At 32.2% G+C, this 20644-nt stretch overlaps 1 long non-coding RNA gene across 1 annotated transcript in view; it reads right to left on the bottom strand.

Moving 5' to 3' along the window:
• LOC147812679 (uncharacterized) overlaps positions 1–9147 on the bottom strand; it is a 43739-nt gene extending 34592 nt beyond the window's left edge. The window contains exon 1 of the long non-coding RNA XR_015433395.1: positions 8845–9147. This is a non-coding gene — a long non-coding RNA (uncharacterized LOC147812679). The remainder of the gene's footprint in view (positions 1–8844) is intronic.
• Positions 9148–20644: the final 11497 nt, after the last annotated feature.

Genomic DNA, 20644 nt, shown 5'->3' with positions numbered 1-20644 from the left:
TTATAAAATAAGCATGTTAAAAGACAATTGCTTGATTTCTTAGATGTCAATTAATAGTTTTTCGGTATTATAAAACATTTAACTTAAAAAAAAAAAAAAAAACATTAAAAATAAGTTATAAATAGGTAGCATAATGCAGATCTCTTAGTTTTAATTTATAATAATAGATGGCGCCACTAATAAATACTAAATTAAAAATTTTATAATTTAATTTTAGTAATTCACAAGAAATAAATAAAATATTAATTTAATTCGATGAACATTAATTTAATTGCATAAATATCAAGTGAAAACTATTCAGTTTTTTATTTTATAGTGAGTATAAGAATTAAGCAAGGCAATTAAATTCGATTTCAATGTTATTCAATAAATTAGAGAGATATTAGCTTCATAAGAATTCATGCCTGTTATAATCATAAATTTAACAAAAAAAGCATTTCCCATAAAAATTCAATAAAATTTTTTTAAAAAAAATAACTAAACTGGTTATTTGCCTACAAACAAATCTTTGTACATGAGGTTTGGAAGTTCTAGAATTCCATTTCGTATTGGTAAATTCCCCAAATTCCATGACCCACTTGTTGCAATCGTCTAAATTTAGAACATTGCTTCTAAGGGTGGTATTTGAGGAAATATTTTTTACTTCATTTTTAAGTGAAGAAGGCAGTTTCTCTGTTGAAAAAACTGACATTTCAAGTTTGTGCACAAAAGCTGGAGTATAGAAATCACTCTATGCTGAAAATAACAAGCATGGTAGAATGAAATAGCCATACGTCACAGATGGCGTTGCCGAGAAAGCCAATCAACGCGCTCAAAATCTCTCGGAGATACTATGTGTGTAAGGAGAGTTTACATGCGTCCCGTTCCCCTAATTTTCCTCTCTTTTCTACCGTGGTTTTTTAGTTTTGTTTTTCCTATTTATTTTTTTTTTTACTTTTCGTTGGCATTTTTATGTTTTATTTTTGAAATCACTTTTGTTTCTTCTCATTCTTGTCTAACAAGTCTTGAAAATGGGAGCCAGTTTCTGAGCGCTCCGAACACGTGACTGTAACTTCCGATTTGTATATTTTTCCGAATGAAGTTTTTAAGCAAGTACCGTTTCAGGATTGTTAGTGCCGTTACCGTAATAGTGTTACCGTTTCAGGATTGGGATTATTTATTTAATAAGGAGCAAGTTCGTTTTATTTAAAAATTTCTTCTACGAAACTAACGTAAATGGATGATGTTTTCCATATAAATGTAGGCAACAAACTTTCTCGACCTCTTAACCTGCTCTACTTCCGGTTAGAAAGCACACAGCTTCTTACTACAACTCATTCTGCGGGGCGATATTTTCAAACAAATAATTTTGTTTTTGATAAAAAGAAATAAATTGTATAATTTCTGAGCATAAATCAGCAATATTTCATAAGATAATGAATTACACAATTCTGGTGTGTTTGAAGTGAACATTTGCTTTAGTTACTTCGAGATGTATTGTTTAAAAAGGTGACATGGTTGCTAGATTTAGAAAGAACTCACTTTTTGGCAGTTCTGATTTGACCACTCTTTACTTGATTTTGACCACTTTTTACTTTGTAATGGAAGAAATTTACCTTCGCGGAGGACATTTTTAGCGGAACTAATACGCATTTGCGTTACATGCAGGAAAAACCACGAGAAACTCCCACGGTTAGCCTTACGGCAAGTGAACTCTAATCCATGATCCGTGTATTACTCAGGATATTCTTACGTCCGCACTGTGATCGGTGAGGAGGATTCATATCGGACAGTTATCGCTGGAATTCGAACTCTGTTGGAAGGCGATCCCCTGAGTCATCACGCCTCAAGTTATTTTATTTTATCGCCGTCGTTGAACAGACCCAAATTTTGGTTTTACTCTGTAGCCTTGTATTTTTGAACCCAATCCAGAAGACAAGGAAACTCTTGGATCAAGTATTGGGAGAAAAATTGCCTTCGTGGAGGACTTTCTGATGGAACTATCTTGCACTTGCGTTACATGGTGAGAAAAACCACGATTAGTCAGACAGCAAGGGAAATCCAGCCCGTGATCTGTCTACCACTGAGAATGTTTAACTTCGGAATTAAGGTCGGTGCACGCGGTATGCGGAATTCGTATCGACCAGCCATCGCAGGGATTCGAAGCAGATTCACCTCTTTGGAAGGCGAATGGTCCATCCCCTGAGTCACTGCGACTCTAGTTTGTTTATTATTTTAATTTTTTTTATAACCGTCGTTAACAGCCCACCCAATTAAGGGTTTACAGCTACTAATATTCAACTCCGTAGCCTTGTAGTTTTGAACTCAATCCAGAAGACAAGGGAACTACTTTATCAAGTATTGTGTAAAATTTTGCCTTTGTGGAGGCCTTTCTGATGGAACTAACCCGCATTTGCGTTGCATGAGGAGGAAAACCACGATTAACCTGACTGAAAGGGGACTTCAACCCATGATTCGTCTGCAACTGAGGATATTAAACGTCAGCACTATAAATATTTTTTGCCACAATATTGTTCTATCCATATGCCAATTCCAAAATTTTTTAATAAAATTTAAAGATGAAAGATAGCAAATATGATACTAACGATAAATAGATCTTAGATAAATAATGTTTATTTCTGTAATAAACAAGTGACCCAAAAACTGCAATTTTGTAATTGAAATGAATGTCTTATTTATTAATATTAAGAAATTATTTATTTCTGGTTCTTTGTAAAGTATGTAAACTAGATACATCATATTACATTAATCAGGGCCGCGCTAAATGCGATAAAATCGTAAATTTGGCGAATAAAATTGTTATATGGCAAAAGTTGGGTGCGAATAATATAAGCCTGAAATATACTACCGTAAAATAATTCTCCCCGATAAAAAAAAATCATTATAAACAAATTGTTAAGATTTGCATTCGGCGAAGACTTTGGAAAATTGGCGAATACTTTTGATATTTGACGATTTTACTGGCGAAAAATTTGAAACTATTACAGCAGGTCCAGATTAATCCAAATTGTTTTATAGAAAACATTCAGTAAAAATTGATTTTAAAAGCAAATTATTTTTCAATAAATTTTAAAAGAACCGTAGTTTTAAAAAACAATTAGCTATTTCAGCAAATACTTAGCTAACTCAAAAAGCTATTAAATTTTTAAAAAATTAAAAAACATATTTCATGATTTTTGAAAAGTAGCCCAATTAATATAGCCCGAAAATTCCCGGATAAGAAAAACGTTAATTTACTATAATCGGGGAAAAGACAAAATCTACCGACAAAAGGCGAAACTGACAAATTTATCGGATGACCACTGACCACTAGATTTATTGGTAACCACTTTTTTCTTTCCACTATTTTTTTATTTATTTATTTTTCTTTGAGTTAAAAGAACCTTAATTACGATTTTGTTTCTAAATTGTTATAAAAAAATATTTTTCTTAGTTTATGAAGTGACATTAAAATTATATGATATTATTATTAAAAAAATATATATTATATATGTTATTATAGCATCCTTTAAGGAAAAATAGTAAAAAAAAAGGAAAAGGAATATATAATAGGTGTGACTTTAGAATTGTTTTTCTCATAATCAATTTTAAGCTTCTCTATCAAAATGAAATATAATTTATGCTGGAAAATTGAGCCTTTTAATTAAACATAAAAAATATTAAGGTTAGAAGTTCTGCAACTGCTGCTCTCAGTTTTATCTCAGTTCTTCCATAGTTCATTTCTTCTTTTTTTTTATCTTCTGCATTTGATTTGCGTTTTTCAATTTCTATTTTTTTTTGTAGCTATTTTTATCCTTTCATCATTGCAACTTTTTTTTTGTTTCCTTTTTTCAATTTTATAGTTATGCTTTTTTCTTGGGGGGGAAGGGGATTTAAATTTTGGAGGTTTTATTTACTATTTTTGTCATTCCAGATTCCCGCTTCATATGCGAACCGTCGTTTGAACAGCCCAACCCAATTTTGAGTTTTCGACTGACAATGTTCAATTTCATAGACTTGTAATTTTGAACCCAATCCAGAAGATAAGGAGTTCAAGTATTGGGAGAAAATCGCTTTCATGGCGAACTTTTTGATGGGACAAACCATTATTGCGTTACATGGAAAGGAAACACAAAAACCACCCATGGTTAGCCTGATAGCAAGGGAACTCTAACCATGGATCCGTCTACCACTGATGATATTTTACGTCAGCGATGCGGCCGGTGCGAGCTGCGTGCGGATTTTGTATCGGCAGAGATTCGAACCCGATTCACCTCGTTGAAAGACAAACGCTCTATCCCATGAGCCACCACGGTTCATACCCGTTTCATTTTTTTTAAAATTTATTTTATTTTATAATCGTCGTTGCACAGCCGACCCAATTTTCGGGTTTAAGACTACTATTGTTCAACTCCGTAGCCTTGTAATTTTGAACCCAATCCAGAACACAAGGTAACTCCTGGATCAGTACCCCCTGGCGTATTGATTTGTTATGAGTACTTTGAGGACTTTGTGTACCCGGCAGATCTGACGTGCATCAGTCATCATTTACTACACGGGGAGCCTTCGGTCGGCGGGGATTGAACCCACGACCTCTGGGATATGGGCGCATTGCCCTACTAACCAAGCTATACTGGCCCCCTCCGGTTTCATTGTAATTTTGTACGGGTGAGCAAAAGACTGCACCTGGCTGATTTTTCAGCAATGAAACAAAATGATACATCAGCCGACTTTTTGATGAATTAACCAAATGAATTAAAGGAAAATAGTGAACGGTAATGAAATGAAAACTGACGTTAATCAAAAAATATTTGTTTATCGGAAAGAAAAATAACAAAAAACTTTTAACACTCACAAACGCCGATTTCAGTTTTCAAATGTGACTATGAATTTTTTTTTACGAGGAACGATTAGTTGATGTTCAACTAAATATTTTATATGAAAAATAAAACAAATGTTTCTTCATCTCTTCGAATTGTAGGGTTTTCACTCGACTTTCCCTTTGACTGTAAAACTCGCCAATTCAACTTAATCTCGAAAATTCTTCAGTTCATATGTTTATTTTACTTTAAAGAAAATTATAAAGATTTTATAATCAAGATTATTATAAAGATTCGATTATAAAGATTCGATAATAAAGATTATTATAATGATTCTTAAATGATGTTAAAATAATTGAATTTTGCATTAACGCTTTTATATAAATAATTTAAAATATACCTTCCTCAAATATTTCGAAGTTTACAAAAGTAAATTACATCCGAAAAAGGTTTTATGGATTAAAAAGTTCAATTGTTTTTAAATCTAACTAATTAATAAAACTACAGTTTTGTATTCTGCATGTAACGTCATTAAATTACCCTTGGGTTAAATCAAATTATAATATTTGCCGAGTAATAATTGCATTTTTAGGGTAATTATATAACAAAATCGATAACTTCTAACTTGAGAAACATTAACACAAAGATAATTTTTATAACATCGTTAAATTATTATTTTTTTTTGTTGAATCAAATCACATTTTATGATATTTGCAAAGTAATAATGAATTAAATTTTCATGTAAATAGAACTTGTAATTGTTTGCATTTTTTTGAAGAAAAAAATTCGTTCTATTTTCTTATTAGTTTTACAGTCTACTTTAAGTTGTAAACTCAAAATTGACGTCGAACGACGGCTGTAAAATAAAATATAGAATTCCAAAACATATCCTTATTAAACTTAAGTAAATATTCAGGTATACGCCTTATTACACACGTAATTAAAAACCCAAATAAAATAAATCTTTAATTGAAAAATCATTATCAAAGCCAGTAAATAAGATAAAAACGTTACAAATGAGAAAAAAAAAAAGATTACTAACTAACTACGAATAAACTGCTAAACTATTGCTACAAAACTACGGATCTTTACTCCTATAGATTATTTTTGCAGAAACTGAAAACATTTTCAGAACACGGGACATCCAAAAGATTTAAGAGAGAAAATGCAAATTAAGTTCTTTGTAAGTTTTCGATTCGCTGAGAGTTTGTGACGCAATATAGCCGTCACTAATTAGAAAATGAGACCACCTCCTTCCCCCCTAACTACTACCTTGTTTACAATCGTAGTTGCAAAGAAGATTAAAATGTTCATTTTGAAATTCGAACTTTAATACATCTCGCAAAATCTAGCTTGAAAGGGAAGATATCTTACACCTCTAAAACAAAATTTTCTTTTAAAATAACATTTCAACTTTTACAAAATTTACAAACTATTGTTAAGAGCTTTCACTCAGCGCGTGTTTTGCTAAAGTTATTTTAAAATAAAAATGGAGTTTATTAAATGTTTAACTTATTTTTTTTCGTTCTATGAAATTGATTACAACTTTTAAAAACAGACGAGTGTTTTATGTGCATAAAATGTAACATTTTAGACTTATGTTTTAAAAAAATTTATGAAGAAACCTATCTAACAACACTCGCTACTTTTTTAAATGAACTTACAAGTTGTACGCACAACTTTTTTTTCCAAGTGTTAAAAAAAAAAAAAAAAATTCTTTTTTGTTTGTCAAATGTAGTTAAGCGTAGATCGCATTTGTAGTTGTTAGTTGCTTTTCTCCTTTCTTAACATAGTTATATTAAATTTAGTTTTTTCCCCAACAGATTTCAAATCAGAATGGTTACAAAACAAAAAGTCTTGCGAGATAGATTAAATATTTTCAAAGGAAAATTTCTAATGTTAGATATTATTGTATCATCCGACTCAATTTTTGTGTATATTAATACTCAACTCCGTAGCTTTGTAATTTTGCATCCAATCCAGAAGACAAGGGAACTCCTGGATCAAGTATTAGGAAACATTTGCCTTCGTGGAGGACTTTTGATGAAACTGACCCGCATTTGCGTTACATGGAGGGGATCACCACGAGGACCTCCCATGGTTAGCCTGACTAACTCATGATCCGTCTAACCACTGAGGATATTTCACGTTAGCACTGTGGTTGGTGCAAGCCGAATACGGAATTCGTATCTACTAACCATCACTGGGATTCGAACCCAGTTCGCCTCATTGGAAGGCGAACGCTGTAATCCCTGAGCCATCGCGATCGGATAAATAGGACGATATATTATATAAATATAGAATATTTATTACATCAGGTATTATATTAGAATATTATAATAATTTGACCAAAATATTAGATTCACTGTAGTGTTTTAATAACTACATGTTTTGTAGGAGTTTATAGGCAATACTTTAATATTTAAACATATATGTTATGGGTTTTTATTCAGGAGATTTTATTTATACTTCCTATTTGTATTTATTTTCAACGCATTGCATTACAATGTTAAACCATTGATACAGGAGCGGAAATAAGTGCAAACCGGTTTCAATCATATAAAAACAAAGCTGTAGTATAGTATCATCTGATAGTTAAGATTTTACATAGAATTTTACAGTACGTCGAATAATATGGAGCGGGACTGTATGAGCAGTTAACTGTACACATTGTTTAGCTAAATAAAATTGAAAAATGATATGAAAAGAATGTACGGAGGGCAAAAAAAGTGAACATCCTGAATAACTTTTGATCCAATAATCGAATTTCCGCGTAATATTAGTCACTTATGATTTCTGATATTATTATTAAATATGCAAATTGATTCGTGCAGACGATATTCTTTGTTACGAAACCAGACACAAATAACATACTTTCTCCAAATAAACATGTGATGCGATGGATAAAATTAAAAAAGTTGAACAAAATCGGTCGAATAGTTCCTGGGAAAACTAATTTTAAAAATACAACTTTTTTTAAAAAATTAGTTTTTCAGGATCTACTCGACATCGCTAAAATTTTTGTATTTTGCCATGTAAAATTATATTCTTAAAAATGATGTAAAAGTTGTATACTTAACTCTTCAAAATAGTTTTTAATTATTATGAAATATAATAAAAAAATAATACATTGTTACTAAAATTAAATAAGTCATTCTTAGTTTATTTTTAAACGGCTACTCTCAAGATAGATTATTTCATAAATATTTTTTATAGGCTTTCTTCATGAAAACTGCTATTATAAACAACTTTGGATACAGTATAGCGAGTGAATAAAGTAAATGTGAGGAATGAAAAAAAAAACCAATCACTGGATCAGTGAATAGGTCTATGAACAATGAGTAACCAATAAATAGCAGTGCATTTGCTTATAGGTTGTTTAAGGTATTAAATAGTATTTTTGTGATAAGTCAAATCAGTGAATGAGTTAATAAATATTAAAAAAAATTTTAACTTTTAAATTAAGCCACGGTAGTCAAAATTTTGTCATTATTATAAATTATTTTTAACGAAATTGTGACATTGAATGCAAAGTACCTTTAAATTTAGCGTGTACAATTATAAATGTGATTTAGAACATTTCATGTGCCAGAACAATGTTGAGTATAAAAATGCTATGGAATTTAAACAAATGAAATGAAACTTTATTAAATCGCCGAGTTTACAAAACGGTGTTTTAAAAACACAGCATTTAAAATTAGCAAATGCTAATTAAAAAAACATTTTGCAATGCGGGTCAAAATGTGATGATTTTTTCTAATTTAAATGAGTTATACTGTAAGAAAATTATTCGATCTAATTTATCGGTCTCTGGAAACTGAGAACACTTTTACGAGTCTGATTAACATTAGAAATTATAATTATTTGTAAAAGTTGTTTTTAAATTAATAAATTAACTTTATGCAATTTTAAAAAAACAATTGAATTGCTTACAATCAAAACTATTGATATAAACATTTACGATTATTAACTTAAACAGTTATAAAATAAAATGATTAGATATATAAACAATTATAAAAATGTATGATAATTGTAACAGACTTACTTGGTACTTCACCAGCTGTGAAACTTACTTAGTACACCATCAATTTTTTTTAAAAACGCAAAACAATACCAGCCAATAGAAGTTTTTCAAAAAAAACCTAAATTATTTCTGAGATTTAAAACACGTATGAAATTGTTGATCATTATCATATTTTTATGAAATTATCCCGATTATAGTGAGAAATCACTTAATTATCACGTGAAATAACTGAGATTTAATATCTTTAAACTAAAAACTATCGAAGCTTTCAAAAATTACCTCTACTACTTGCGTCTCTCCCTTTGCTTAACGAGAGAGAATATTAATTTGTTCTTCTAGGGTTGCTGTAATCTAAAATCATTTCTGTCAAATTATAGTCATATCGAAGTTTTCGGAGAAAATTCGCCAATTCAAAATTCGCCAATTCAAAAAGTTTGAACTAGATGTTACATAGAATTTTTACATCTACAAATTCTTGAAATATATATTAAAATTAGTTGTGAAATGCTTTATCATTTGAAAAAATACTGACATAAATCAGAACTAGATAGAAAGATTAACAGATGATAGGTCATGATTTTTCATAATACTGTTCTTTATTTCTAAGTTTTAAAACCTTCTTATTGAATGAAATATAATCTGTTCAAATTTCTTTTGACGTTTTTTTAGTCCTAGTTCTTTTAATTTACTCCCAGCTTCATCAAAATTACAAAAACTTGTTCTCGTTAGTCGATTTTTTTTAAATTTTTTTTTATAAATTTTGATATTTTAGAGGGGGTTATATCGGCTAGACAGAGTTATATCGGTTACAGGGCGTTATATCGGCTAAACTTGAGTATGAACCCGAGAGAACTTATTTAAATAAGATTTCCATTTGAAAGACTTAAGATATACAATACATCAATAAAGAGTAGTGGTGGCTCAGGGGATATAGCCCTCACCTCCCAATGAGGTGAACCGGGTTCGAATATCAGTGGTGACTGAAACGAATTCTGCATCCGATCCGATCACAGTGCTGACGAAAAATATTCTCAGTGGTAGATGAATCATAGGTTAGAGTCCCCTTGCCATCGGGATAACCGTGGGATGTTTCCGTGGTTTTCTTCTCCGTGTAACTAAAAGCGTGTTAGAAATTTCTCCTAATGCTTATTCCAGAAGTTCTTCTATCGTCTGGATTTGGTTCAAACTTACGAGGCTACGGAGTTGAACATTAGTAGTCGTAAACTCAAAAATGGGGTACGCAGTTCAACGACAGTTATAAATAAAATACATCAATGAAGAGACGTTTTGGATCAGGGAATATAGCGCTGGCCTCTCAATGAGGTAACCCGGGTTCCAATCCGCAACCGGTTTGCACCGATCACAATTCTGACGTAAAACATTCTGAGTGTCTAACGGAATATGGCTTAGTATCCCCTCACTGTCGTGTTAACCACTGGAGGTTTTTACTCTGCGCTTAAAGCAGATGCGGGTTTATTCCATCAAACAGTCCTCCACGAAGGTTAGTTTGCCCCAGTGCTTGGTCCCGGAGTTCCCCCGGCTTCTGGGTGGAATTCAAAATTACGAGGCAACTGGTTCGATCGCTCTCCTGACCAAAGTATCAGGATCCTATTTCCAAGATGACGGTTATTCAGAGAAAGTACGCTATTGTGTCTGATTACGTTACTTAAAATTTCGACTACACTGATTAAGTATCATATTTGAGGTCACACCCTAGAACCATTGAGTCCTAGAACGCGAAGTTCTAGTCATTAGATCGAAAGTTATTCAGGTTCTTTTTTTTCGGCTCACTGTACACTATGTAATTAGCATTGTGTGAAAATATATGAATTTAGGTGATTTAGTGCAACATTGATTTCCAAAATATTTAACCATTTCAGGGGGTCGGAAAAAAAGAAATATTACAGTAATATGCACATTTAAGTACCTATATCAATACATCGGATACCTATAAGCACAATACCAGTAGTACCGATGACTTTAGTTAATAAAACTAATGGGCAACTTAAATAGAGACAACTTGAAATACGTAAATTAATTTTTGGTCGCAGTGTTACATTTTTAAAAAATGTGTATTTTGACGACAGGTAAAAAATCTTTTTTGAAGGTACTTTAATGTAAGATAAATGAACACATTAAATAATTTTTAAAATATTTTTCTTCTAATTAAAATACGTTGGAATTAAAAAATTTCTTACAAAAAAAACAACACTTAAAATGCTAAATGATTTCTTTTATAATAACGTGGATATTTCAGTAAGGATCTTAATTTTAACGTAAATTCAATAATGTATAAATGCTTTAATTTGGAAACTTTTTTCAAGATAAGGGAAATTTTCCAAAGAAGCATTGCAAAGCACAACGCGTGAAGATTTCCGAATAAAAGAAAATTATTTTTTTAATATAGGATCCTTTAATAAATCGAAGAAAACATTAAATAAAAAATATAATGTAAAATAAACAAAAGAAAAAAAAAGAAAAAGTTTAAAATTCAACCACTGCCGGGATCTGAACCTCTACTCCCTCGCTACATGCGTAAGTCACTAGCACATGGTCTTAGCCGTTGGACCACGCTTATACGGGAATCGTGCTACTACATAGCTTCAAGTACCCTCTCGCGGCTAGCTAAACAAAAGCTTTAAGGAGCCATAGCGATCCCCCTAATTGATCTATAAATATATGCTTCGGAGGGGTATTTCGGCTTGTAGAAGCCCACCTTCGGTCCGAGTTTCAAAATTATAACTTAATATTAAAGAGAGTTAGTCGGTCTTGAAATTTGAAACTTTTCCCCGCCATTTTATATTATTTTATTTTTTATTCCATTATGCGTTGTTTCGCAAAGAAAGACAATTGATTTTATACATAGAACACCTTTCGTATGCTAAACTGTCGAGAAAATATTGTAAAACGAGATTAAAAAAATAATATAATTTCAATAAACTAATTTTCCGGGATTTTTCCAGTTTTTAAGCGTTATTTGAAGATTTCCGAATAAAAGAAAATTATTTTTTTAATATAGGATCCTTTAATATATCGAAGAAAACATTAAATAAATAATATAATGTAAAATAAACAAAAAAAAAAAAAAGAAAAAGTTTAAAATTCAACCACTGCCGGGATCCGAACCCCTACCCCCTCGCTACATGCGTAAGTCACTAGCACATGGTTTTAGCCGTTGGACCACGCTTATACGGGAATCGTTCCACTACATAGCTTCAAGTACCCTCTCGCGGCTAGCTAAACAAAAGATTTAAGGAGCCATAGCGATCCCCCTAAATGATCTATAAATATATGCTTCGGAGGGGTGTTTCGGCTTGTAGAGGCCCACCTTCGGTCCGAGTTTCAAAATTATAACTATTTTCTTTTATTCGGAAATCTTCAAATAACGCTTAAAAACTGGAAAAATCCCGAAAATTTAGTTTATTTAAATTATATTACTTTTTTAATCTCGTTTGACAATATTTTCTCGACAGTTTAGCATACGAAAGGTGTTCTATGTATAAAATCAATTGTCTTTCTTTGCGAAACAACGCATAATGGAATAAAAAATAAAATAAAATAAAATGGCGGGAAAAAGTTTCAAATTTCAAGACCGACTAACTCTCTTTAATATTAAGTTATAATTTTGAAACTCGGACCGAAGGTGGGCCTCTACAAGCCGAAATACCCCTCCATAGCATATATTTATAGATCAATTAGGGGGATTGCTATGGCTCCTTAAATCTTTTGTTTAGCTAGCCGCGAGAGGGTACTTCAGGCTATGCAGTAGCACGATTCCCGTATAAGCGTGGTCCAACGGCAAAGACCATGTGCTAGTGACTTACGCATGTAGCGAGGGGGAAAGGGTTCGGTCCCGGCTGTGGTTAAATTTTAAATTTTTTTCTTTTTTTTCTTTTGTTTCTTTTACATTATATTATTTATTAAATGTTTTCTTCGATATATTAAAGGATCCTATATTAAATAAATAATTTTCTTTTATTCGGAAATCTTCAAATAACGCTTAAAAACTGGAAAAATCCCGGAAAATTAGTTTATTGAAATTATATTATTTTTTTAATCTCGTTTTACAATATTTTTTCGACAGTTCAGCATACGAAAGGTGTTCTATGTACAAAATCATTTGTATTTCTTTGCGAAACAACGCATAATGGAACAAAAATTAAAATAAAATAAAATGGCGGGGAAAAAATTCAAATTTCAAGACCGACTAACTCTCTTTAATATTAAGTTATAATTTTGAAACTCGGACCGAAGGTGGGCCTCTACAAGCCGAAATACCCCTCCATAACATATATTTATAGATCAATTAGGGGGATCGCTATGGCTCCTTAAATCTTTTGTTTAGCTAGCCGCGAGAGGGTACTTGAAGCTATGTAGTAGCACGATTACCGTATAAGCATGGTCCAACGGCTAAGACCATGTGCTAGTGACTTACGCATGTAGCGAGGGGGTAAGGGTTCGGTTCCCGGCTGTGGCTGAATTTTAAATATTTCTCTTTTTTTTCTTTTGTTTATTTTACATTATATTATTTAATTAATGTTTTCTTCCATATATTATAGGATCCTATATTAAATAAATAATTTTCTTTTATTCGAAAATCTTCACATAACGCTTAAAAACTGGAAAAATCCCGGAAAATTAGCTTATTTAAATTATATTATTTTTTTAATCTCGTTTTACAATATTTTTTCGACAGTTTAGCATACGAAAGGTGTTCTATGTACAAAATAAATTGTCTTTATTTGCGGAAGAACACATAATGGAATAAAAAATAAAATAAAATAAAATGGTGAGAAAAAGTTTCAAATTTTAAGACCGACTAAGTCTCTTTAATATTAAGTTATAATTTTGAAACTCGGACCGAAGGTGGGCCTCTACAAGCCGAAATAACCCTCCAAAGCATATATTTATAGATCAATTAGGGGGATCGCTATGGCTCCTTAAATCTTTTATTTAGCTAGCCGCGAGAGGGTACTTGAAGCTATGTAGTGGAACGATTCCCGTATAAGCGTGGTCCAACGGCTAAGACCATGTGCTGGTGACTTACGCATGTGGCGAGGGGGTAAGGGTTCGGACCCCGGCAGTGGTTGAATTTTAAACTTTTTTCTTTTTTTTCTTTTGTTTATTTTACATTATATTATTTATTTAATGTTTTCTTCGATATATTAAAGGATCCTATATTAAATAAATAATTTTCTTTTATTCGTAAAATCTTCAAATAACAATTAAAAACTTTAAAAATCCCGGAAAATTAGTTTATTTAAATTATATTATTTTTTTAATCTCGTTTTACAATATTTTTTCGACAGTTTATCATACGAAAGGTGTTCTATGTATAAAATCAATTGTCTTCCTTTGCGAAAGAACGCATAATGGAATAAAAAATATAATAAAATAAAATGGCGTAAAAAAGTTTCAAATTTCAAGACCGACTAACTCTCTTTAATATTAAGTTATAATTTTGAAAATCGGACCGAAGGTGGGCCTCTACAAGCCGAAAGACCCCTCCGAAGCATATATTTATAGATCAATTAGGGGGATCGCTATGGCTCCTTAAATCTTTTGCTTAGCTAGCCTGGAGAGGGTACTTGAAGCTATGTAGTAGCACGATTCCCGTATAAGCGTGGTCCAAAGGCTAAGACCATGTGCTGGTGACTTACGCATGTAGCGAGGGGGTAAGGGTTCGAACCCCGGCTGTGGTGAAATTTTAAACTTTTTTCTTTTTTTTCTTTTGTTTATTTTACATTATATTATTTATTTAATGTTTTCTTCGATATAATAAAGGATCCTATATTAAATAAATAATTTTCTTTTATTTGGAAATCTTCGAATAACGCTTAAAAACTGGAAAAATCCCGGAAAATTAGTTTATTTAAATTATATTATTTTTTATTCTCGTTTTACAATATTTTTTCGACAGTTTAGCATACGAAAGGTGTTCTATGTACAAAATCATTTGTATTTCTTTGCGAAACAATGCATAATGGAACAAAAATTAAAATAAAATAAAATGGTGGGAAAAAGTTTCAAATTTCAAGACCGACTAACTCTCTTTAATATTAAGTTATAATTTTGAAACTCGGACCGAAGGTGGGCCTCTGCAAGCCGAAATACCCCTGAGAAGCATATATTTATAGATCAATTAGGGGGATCGCTATGGCTCCTTAAATCTTTTGTTTAGCTTGCCGCGAGAGGTTACTTGAGGCTATGTAGTAGCACGATTCCCGTGTAAGCGTAGTCCAACGGCTAAGACCACGTGCTAATGACTTACGCATGTAGCTAGGGGGTAAGGGTTCGGTTCAAGGCAGTGGTTGAATTTTAAATATTTCTCTTTTTTTTCTTTTGTTTATTTTACATTATATTATTTATTTAATGTTTTCTTCGATATATTAAAGAATCCTATATTAAAAAAATAATTTTCTTTTATTCGGAAATCTTTAAATAAAGCTTAAAAACTGGAAAAATCCCGGAAAACTAGTTTATTTAAATTATATTATTTTTTTAATCTTGTTTGACAATATTTTCTCGACAGTTTATCATACGAAAGGTGTTCCATGTATAAAATCAATTGTCTTCCTTTGCGAAAGAACGCATAATGGAATAAAAAATAAAATAAAATAAAATGGCGTAAAAAAGTCTCAAATTTCAAGACCGACTAACTCTGTTTAATATTAAGTTATAATTTTGAAACTCGGACCGAAGGTGGGCCTCTACAAGTCGAAATACCCCTCCGAAGCAAATATTTATAGAACAATTAGGGGGATCGCTATGGCTCCTTAAATCTTTTGTTTAGCTAGCCGCGAGAGGGTACTTGAAGCTATGTAGTAGCACGATTCCCGTATAAGCGTGGTCCAACGGCTAAGACCATGTGCTAGTGACTTACGCATGTAGCGAGGGGGTAAGGGTTCGAACCCCGACTGTGGTCAAATTTTAAACTTTTTTCTTTTTTTTTCTTTTGTTTATTTTACATTATATTATTATTTAATGTTTTCTTCGATATATTAAAGGATCCTATATTAAATAAATAATTTTCTTTTATTCGGAAATCTTCAAATAACGCTTAAAAACTGGAAAAATCCCGGAAAATTAGTTTATTTAAATTATATTATTTTTTTAATCTCGTTTTACAATATTTTTTCGACAGTTTAGCATACGAAAGGTGTTCTATGTACAAAATAAATTGTCTTTCTTTGCGGAAGAACGCATAATGGAATAAAAAATAAAATAAAATAAAATGGCGGGAAAATGTTTCAAATTTCAAGACCGACTAACTCTCTTTAATATTAAGTTATAATTTTGAAACTCGGACCGAAGGTGGGCCTCTACAAGCCGAAATACCCCTCCATAGCATATATTTATAGATCAATTAGGGGGATCGCTATGGCTCCTTAAATCTTTTGTTTAGCTAGCCGCGAGAGGGTACTTGAAGCTATGTAGTAGCACGATTCCCGAATAAGCGTGGTCCAACGGCTAAGACCATGTGCAAGTGACTTACGCATGTAGCGAGGGGGTAAGGGTTCGGATCCCGGCAGTGGTTGAATTTTAAATATTTCTTTTTTTTTTCTTTTGTTTATTTTACATTATATTATTTATTTAATGCTTTCTTCGATATATTAAAGGATCCTATATTAAAAAAATAATTTTCTTTTATTCGGAAATCTTCAAATAACGCTTAAAAACTGGAAAAATCCCGGAAAACTAGTTTATTTAAATTGTATTATTTTTTAATCTCGTTTGACAATATTTTCTCGACAGTTTAGCATACGAAAGGTGTTCTATGTATAAAATCAATTGTCTTTCTTTGCGAAACAACGCATAATGGAATAAAAAATAAAATAAAATAAAATGGTGGGAAATAGTTTCAAATTTCAAGACCGACAGACTCTCTTTAATATTAAGTTATAATTTTGAAACTCAGACCAAGGGTGGGCCTCTACAAGCCGAAATACCCCTCCAAAGCATATATTTATAGATTAATTAGGGGGATCGCTATGGCTCCTTAAATCTTTTGTTTAGCTAGCCGCGAGAGGGTACTTGAAGCTATGCAGCAGCACTATTCCCGTATAAGCCTGGTCCAACGGCTAAGACCATGTGCTACTGACTTACGCATGTAGCGAGGGGGAAAGGGTTCGAACCCCGGCTGTGGTTAAATTTTAAACTTTTTTCTTTTTTTTCATTTGTTTATTTTACATTATATTATTTATTTAATGTTTTTTTCGATATAATAAAGGATCCTATATTAAAAAAATAATAATTTTCTTTTATTCGTGTAATTTCAAATAACGCTTAAAAACTGGAAAATCCAGGGAAATTAGTTTATTTTAATCATATCATTTTCTTATTTATTTTATAATATTTTTCTTAATATACTTTTCGACAATTTAGCGTGAATGATGTGTTCTGTATATAGAAATAACTATTTTTCCTTTATGAAATTGCGTATAATAGGTAATAAACTGATAAATTTTGATTACTTTTTATTTATTTATTTATCTCATTTAATGGTATTTTTTTGACTTTTTTCTCAATATTTTTAAGTGAATAAAGTTTTTTATATATGAAAAGAATTATTTTTCTTTGTTAAAGAGTGAATAATGGCTGTAAAAGGGACAAATGTCGTATCAGGAGGCACGCACACATCACACCCCGTTACTCCGTATAATATTATCCTATAAATTTCATACTCTTCGTGAAATTAGAGTGTAATGTAGCAAACTATTGTACCAAGGGAATTTTTATAGACCATTTAGTTGGCCCACAATGGGCTGAAATATGTTTTGTTGACTAACCGGGAGGAGGTGCTTTAAGCTAAATATACGCGGGGCAGGTATGTGAAGCGTGGCGCAGTTGGTAGCGCTGTGGGCAAGGTAAGTTTCATTTGGTAAAATTTTTACTGTAGTATAAGCATGCATCCCCCATCGTGAGATTACTGGTTTAGGGGGCAAATCTGACTAGGAGAATTTTTATTCTCCTAGTCATAATGTTCTAGAGTGTTTTGAAACATTCTAGAGCATAAATGTATGTTCTAGCAAATGTTTTGAAACATTCTTTGATACAATATGAATTGCAAAATTATAAGACAAATCTTGCATTTCATGTAATAAAAATACCCAAAAAAATAATAAAAATTCGAAAAAAATAACAATCACCTTAAAAAATGCTTTATAATGCAAAATACGCCCCTAAATTTAAAAACAAATGCCCTATGAATCTAAAAGAATGCTCTAAAGGATAAAAAGTGTCCAAAAATGCAAATGTCATCAAAATCCGGGCCTTACTTATAACATATAATATTTAATAACATTTCATTTTTATTGTAAGCAGAGCGCGATGACAAGGATGCAAAACTGAAAAATACTGGCACAAAATAACTTAAAAGTTAATATTTTGGGTATTTCCCTTACGGTATTTACCTTGGGTATTTCCCATTCTGTTGCGGACTTCCACAACCTGTCGCAAGTGTCAAGGATATGTACAGTCACGGAAAAAAATATCCGGAAAGTAACAAAGAATAATTTATTTTTTAATACTAATATTTCGCAGGCTCACAACAAATACTCTTACAAAACTCAATACAAATACTCAAAATTGTGTCCTTTCCTAGAAACGGCAAAACGCTGTATTTGTTGTGTCTGTGAAGTATTAAAGTATTAACGATCCATTAGTTGTTTTTTCCGGTTAATTTTTTCCATGACTGTACATATAAGTACATTAGAGTGCTATCGTTTTAACAAGCGTAAGATACATTGCGTTTATGGAAATAAAAATAAATATTCTTCTGAAAGAAATAATATTTGTACACTGCAAATATTTATTATAACTTATTATTTTATCAGACAGATAATTTCTGTAACCACACAGGTAGATGCCATAAAGAAGTGCTGTTAGACACAGGTTGAGTCAGCCCTGCCATTTCTATTATGAATATATTATTACACCTTGATTTAGATTATTAATGTTTCTTTTTTTCCTTTTTATTTACAAATTAACATTTATTACATTACACTTTCACAAAAATTAAAATATATTTTTCAGAAATCAATTATAATAAAAATTATCCAGCAATTTTTGGTGTTTTGCGGACCGTTTGACACCCCTTTGTGAGTAGGGGCATGATGCCTTGCTACTCAACTGGTTTGTGACGTAGCTGAAAGAACCTGGAGATCTCAAAGACCTTATTTCTCGGTGGCTATGGTTCAGAATCGAGTTTTCTTTTTTAAAGGTTAAATTTTATTTTAGAACCGTGGTTGAACAGCCACCCAATTTAATGGATTACGACTACTGATGTTCAACTCTGTAGCCTTGTAATTTTTAATCCAATCCAGAAGACAAGGTAACTCCCGGATCGAGTAATGGGAGAAATTTGCCTTCGTGAAGGAGCTAACCCGCATCTGCGTTATATAGAGAGGAAGACCACGAGAACATCCCATTGTTAGCCTGACGGCAAAGGGACTCTAACCCATGATCCGTCTACTACTGAGGATATTTCATGTCAGCATTGTGGTCAGTGCATGCGGAATTCGTATCGACTGGGATTCGGACCCGGTTCACCTCATTGGAAGGCGAACGCTCTATCCCTTGAGCCATCGCGGCTCTTTAGCCTTAAATTCGTGAAATCTCCAAAACATAAACGCAATTTTTGATTAACGTACTATAAAGTAGATGAGCCATGGTGGCTCAGGGGATAAAGAGTCCGCCTTTTAATGAGGTGAACCTGGTTCGAATTCCAATTGTGACAAGTCGATACAAACTCCGCACCGACTACAGTGCTGACGTAAAATGCCCTCATTGGTAGACGGATCATTTGCCCCCTTGTCAGGCTAACAGTGGGAACCTTTCTTCTCCATGTTACGCCAATGAGGGTTAGTTGCATCAAAAAGGTAAATTTCTCCAAATACGTGATACAGGAGTTCCCTTGGGTTGTGGATTGGGATCAAAATTACTGGTAATAGTGTACCCTACCAGAGGAAATAATTATAAGCTTGTTAGGGGTACACAATGTTGCCCTATAGGTTGCTATGTATGTATATATATATATGAGTGTGTTAAACAGCGTTAAAATGAGGAAATTTGAAACCAATATTTTGTATTATAACATGGCACTGTATCTCCCCTTTTGAATTTGGAATTAAGAGGAGATACAAAATTGAATTGAAATTGGACCACGTATTATATTACCGGGTACTAGTGTACCCTACATCGGGAAATAATTATATGCTTAATAGGGGCCCACAATGTGGCCCTATAAGTTACTATGTATGTATATATATAGTATGCTGAATTGCGTTAAAATTATCAAATTTCAATTCGTAAACTCGTGAAGATATATATAGGAAAATGAGCGGCGAGTAAAAAAATTTCTAACTCTAATTATTTGTAACCGTTTATATTCTGGAAAAATAAATCGCGTGACCTTTAATCTGAGTTAAAACGAAAGAATGAATTTGACGAACTTTATAACGCAATGAATTGAATTTTTTTTTTTTTTAATAATTTAGTATATATATATGACGCTTGGTAGCTGTGTGGTAGCGCTTCGCGCTCCTGTCAGGTCCAGGGTTCGACCCTCGGGCCGTGAAAGTTTTACTCAGCCTTTCATCCCTTCAGTGGTTCGATAAATGAGTACCAAGCATGCTTGGGAACTAAACACTGGGGTTTCCGTGTTCAGCTGACCACCTGACCAGAAAATCTGCTCTTGTACTCCAGAGCCCAAGGTCAAGAAAACTGAGATGGGCATAGTAGGCCTTGACCCTCTATGGGCTGTCGAGCTGAGTTTAGTTTTTTAGTATATATATAAATACACAACTTATTTTTTTGGGCC

The sequence above is a fragment of the Parasteatoda tepidariorum genome, chromosome 4 (genome assembly GCF_982258835.1).
Source record: "Parasteatoda tepidariorum strain Cologne lab strain chromosome 4, Ptep-v5.0, whole genome shotgun sequence".
Lineage (NCBI taxonomy): Eukaryota > Metazoa > Arthropoda > Arachnida > Araneae > Theridiidae > Parasteatoda > Parasteatoda tepidariorum.
Note: the sequence above shows the minus strand (reverse complement) of the source record. Positions and strands in the feature narration are given on the sequence as shown.